Source organism: Bidens hawaiensis, unplaced genomic scaffold, assembly GCF_021521415.1.
Source record: "Bidens hawaiensis isolate Kalapana, Puna unplaced genomic scaffold, B.hawaiensis_p1.1 tig00014033_1, whole genome shotgun sequence".
Taxonomy (NCBI): Eukaryota; Viridiplantae; Streptophyta; class Magnoliopsida; order Asterales; family Asteraceae; genus Bidens; species Bidens hawaiensis.
In genome coordinates, this window is record NW_027492204.1 from 226,517 (window position 1) to 231,611 (window position 5,095).

Genomic DNA, 5,095 nt, shown 5'->3' on the forward strand with positions numbered 1-5,095 from the left:
AAGGCAGAGCATAAGCTCAAATGCGATCCGGCTGTTACGCCGATCGTACAAAAGCGCAGAGTAATGGGGCCGGAACAAACTAACGCGTGTAGAACCCAAGTCAAGGAACTCCTTGACGCAGGCATCGTACGCGTTAGTAGATATCAAACTTGGGTTGCAAATCCCGTTATGGTACCGAAGAATAACAAACAATGGCGCATGTGCATAGATTTCAAAGACTTGAACAAAGCATGCCCCAAAGATTGTTATCCGTTACCTGAAATTGATCTTAAGGTGGACTCGTTGGCACCATTCCGCCTTAAATGCTTCCTGGACGCGTATAAGGGGTACCATCAGATCCACATGGCCGTTGATGATCAGGACAAAACCGCTTTTCGGACGCCCGATGGCACATTTTGTTACCAAATGATGCCATTCGGAGTTAAGAATGCCGGGTCCACATACCAACGCCTGATGGATAACCAGTTTCATACCCAAATTGGGAGGAACTTGGAAGTCTACATGGATGACTTGGTCATCAAAAGCCCTGACCCAGAAGCGATGTTGAAAGACATCGAAGAAACTTTCAACACGCTCAGGAAGATAAACATGAAGCTCAACCCGAGCAAGTGTGCCTTTGGAATGGAAGAAGGGAAGTTCTTAGGGGTCATCGTCACTAAAGATGGCTTCAGAGCGAACCCTGAAAAGGTCGAAGCCATTATCAAAATGGAATCACCTACTACCATCAAACAGGCTCAGACACTGAATGGACAACTAGTGGCACTTAATCGCTTTTTGGCAAACCACGCGGATAAGTCGTTTCCCTTCGTGTCAACGTTGAGAAACTGTTTGAAGAAAACGCACTTCCGCTGGACACCAGAAGCGGAAGCAGCTTTTCAGGAGATTCGGTCACGCTTGATCGAACTCCCAACACTCACAGCACCAGAAGCGGGAGAGGAGTTAATCCTATACCTTTCCGCAACTGATAGAGCAACCGGGGCAGTCCTGCTAGTAGAGCGAAAAGGCATCCAGATGCCAATCTATTATGTCAGCCGTATCCTAACAGACGTAGAAACCCGGTACTCTACCCTCGAAAAATTAGTCTTAGCACTTATACACGCTTCACGCAGGTTAAGACGATATTTCCAGGGTCACCCAATCACCATTCTCTCCAACTTCAAACTTGCAAACGTTCTAGGCAAACCCGAGTTATCGGGACGCCTAGCCAAATGGGCAATTGAGTTGGGAGAATACGCGATAAAGTATAAGCCAAGACCAGCCATAAAAGGCCAGGTTCTGGCCGACTTTATTGCAGAAGTGCCTGCATCGTGGGAAAAAGAGTGCCAGGAAGAGGCTCAACCCTCTCCAGCACAAGACATCAATGATGTCTGGCGACTCTACACTGATGGGGCAGCCAATAACGAGGGTTCAGGCGCAGGGCTAAAGCTAACCAACCCAGCGGGCCAAGAATACACTTACGCTATTCGACTGAATTTTCCAAGTACGAATAACGAAGCCGAGTATGAGGCATTCTTGGCTGGGCTGCGAATTGCGCGTAAGATGGGAGTGAAAAACTTGGAAGCCCACGTGGATTCCATGTTAGTAGCCAATCAAATCAACGGGGCGTACACGGCCGTGAACGACACAATGGCCCTGTACCTCGCACAAGCAAAATCCCTTATGCGCGATTTCAATGACTGCAAAGTCATACACGTCAAGCGAAGTGAAAACAAATCTGCGGATGCGTTAAGCAAGCTTGCATCATTAGCCTTCACCCAATTAGGAAAGGATATCCGCATTGAACTCCTCGAGACACCTTCGGTCCCGCACAAGGAAATTTGTGTCATCCAAACCGGCACGGAAACGTGGATGACACCAATAATAAAATACCTTGCGGCAGGTACACTACCGGAGTCCAAAACACAGGCAAGAAAACTACGCTGTAAAGCACTGAATTATCAACTGATCGATGACATCCTTTACAGACTTAACTTTCTTGGCCCACTCTTAAGATGCGTGGACAACCAAGATGCTGACTACCTCCTAAGGGAAGTACACGAAGGCATCTGTGGAGTACACGCAGGTCCCCGCGCTGTTGTAGCTAAGCTAAACAACGCGGGATACTTTTGGCCGGGGATGCATACGGATGTACTGGCATACATCAGAAAATGCAGGTCTTGCCAGCTTTACGCACCCAACACGCACCGCCCGAAGAATGAACTTGTTCCAGTCACTTCTTCATGGCCATTTCAGAAGTGGGCCATCGATGTGACAGGCCCATTTCCTACAGCAGCAGGAAATGTTCAGTTCCTAGTGGTAGCCATCGACTACTTCACCAAGTGGATAGAAGCAAAACCTTTAGCCCAAACAACCGCGAAACATATCAAAAAATTTATTTGGGAATTTATTATTTGTCGTTTTGGACTTCCACAGAATTTGGTGAGCGATAACGGCACCAACTTTGCTGACAAGAAGCTACAACAGTGGCTGAAAGAACTTCAAATCACCCACACCTTTACCTCAGTGGCACACCCGCAAGGTAATGGTGAGGTGGAAAGAGCAAATAAGAGCATCGTCGAAGGCATAAAGAAAAGACTCTTGGAACACAGATCCGGCTGGGTGGACGAGCTTCCGCACGTCCTTTGGGCAAACAGAACGTTGAAGAAGGCCAGTACGGGAGAAACCCCGTTCAGCCTCACTTATGGCACTGAAGCCATGGTCCCGATCGAAATTGGTTTACCCTCACCAAGGGTCTTGATTCAGCCAGAAGACAATGATGCGGAAAGACGGTTGGACCTTATGCTAACCGAGGAACGCAGAGACTTAGCCGCAGTGCGTGAAGAGAACTACAAGCGACAAATGCAAAAGTACTACAACACGCGGGTAAAACTCTGCAACTTCAATGTAGGAGACTACATACTGCGTAACAACGAGGCTTCGAACCAAGAACGCCCAGGAAAGCTGGCCCCGGTCTGGGAAGGGCCATACATTATCAAAGAAGTCCTGGGAAAGGGCGCATACCGGCTCGAAAGGCTCGATGGCACTCCCATCCCAAGAACATGGAACGGAGCTCAATTACGCAAATGTTATATGTAGATCAATTCCAAACTTGTAAAGAAAAGGCCTAGAGCCACTTCTAATGGAAATGATTCTCCTTTCACAATGTGTTGATAGCCTTACCTTTATACTTATGAACTTCCCACACTGGTGCCGGTATTCACCGCATAAATGGGGGAAGAAGTAAGTCGTTACGTGTGGAAGGCGGCAAAACCCGCATAAACACAACGCTAAAAATAAGGAAAACCTACACGCAGGTCAGATGTAAGTTAAGTTTAGCCATCCTTGTAAGTGCAAGTGACGGTCTTACCCGCACAATCACGAGCAAGGAAGCAAAACTTCAACCTATCTACCACGTTCAAAGGTTAACTTATCCTAAACACTTAGAAATTTCAAAAAAGGATGAGGAAAACCTACACGCAGGTCAGATATGGGTAAAGTTTAGCCATCCTACTAAGTGCAAGTGACGGTCCTACCCGCACAATCACGAAAGAGGAAGCAAAACTTCACACCTATTATCTACCACGTTCAAAGGTTAACTTATCCTCAGAAAAGATGAGGAAAACTTCCACGCAGGTCAGATATAAGTAAAGTTAAGCCATCCTACTAAGTGTAAGTGACGGTCATACCCGCACAATCATGAAAGAGGAAGCGAAACAAACTTATAATTTACCACGTTAAAAGGTTAACTTATCTAAGTACTAAAGAAATTACTAAGTTAGATCAAAACATGCGTAAAATAAACAAGGCAAAGAACAAACACAATCTTTATTTCATCAAATTCAAATATTACAAAGCTATACAAAAGCAAAAATCTATGCTAATGGTGGAAAGGGATCTTCAGAATCAAGCTTCAGGACCACTTCCACTTGGACCCGCTCCATCAGTAGAGCGTGGTGGTTCAAGGAAGGCTTTAAGAATAGCTAGCCCATCATCAGCAGCAGCGACTTCGTTCACCTTCTCCACCACAGGATGCGAGAAGGCGGCATACTGGTTCACTGCTTGGTCGTAAATAGCTTCAGTATCCACATCGTACAAAGGGAAGTTAGAAGGCGGGATGCCTTTCTCAACGAACCCTAGACCAAGCAGGAAGCCGGCCTTTTCCCCATCCTCATGAGAAGCGTTGAGGGCTGCGCTCATAGCATCGTCATAAGACGTCTCTGAGAAGACCCGATGCACAACCTACAAAGAAAAAATACAAGTATCAGAACCTTTTCTATTTATAAAGAAAAGCGTGAAGACATGAAGCTAGACTTACCCAAGACAACGCTTCTCAAAGAAGCCATTCCTTGGCAACCAGAGCTTCTTGGAGGGCGGCTTGAGCTTGGGTACAGGCGTGTTCGGCTTCACTTTTATTAAGGTTGGCAAGCAACACTTCCTTTGCAGCAGCCTCTTCGACGCCCTTTAGCTTCCGCTCAGTGTGGTCAAGCACGCCCCTCTGGTCTAGGATCTCTTGAAGCTTCTTCGCGTCCTCCATCGCCAAAGCATCATGAGCCTGCTGGAGAGCCTCTAATTTGGCTTTAAGCTCTTCATTCTCCACGCGTAGAGGCTCGGCAACAACTTCAGCCTTGGTGGCCCTTTCAGTCGCGTTCCTAGCAGTCTCCTTAGCCAGCCGAAGCTGTTCATTAACAGCTTGGGCAGCCTTGGAGCGAGCCTCGAGACGGGCCTGAACCTCGACTTCAAGGGCCTTGAACGCCTTCTCCTTCTCCGCCGCCGCGGCGGAAAGCCTCCTATTCTCCTCCCGGACAGCCCGCGCCTGAGCTACTTCCTGAAGGCGAGCTGCTTTTAACTTGTCGTTTTCACGACAAAGCAGCTCGACGCGCGGCTGCATCCGGGCCAGGAGAACCCGAAGCTCATTGCTTAGCCTACCCTCCTGGTAGCTAGCCATGGCTTCCCCCAACGCACCACTAGGAGCAGCGTGACGAGCCCACTCCACGCACTCCACAGGGGTGCGAAGGGTTGTTCCTCGGCGAATGTTCCATCGTGGAACATACACTTCATTGGAATCCGACACTGCAAAAAACATAAAGCAGTTAGGAAAAGATGATAAAAATATATA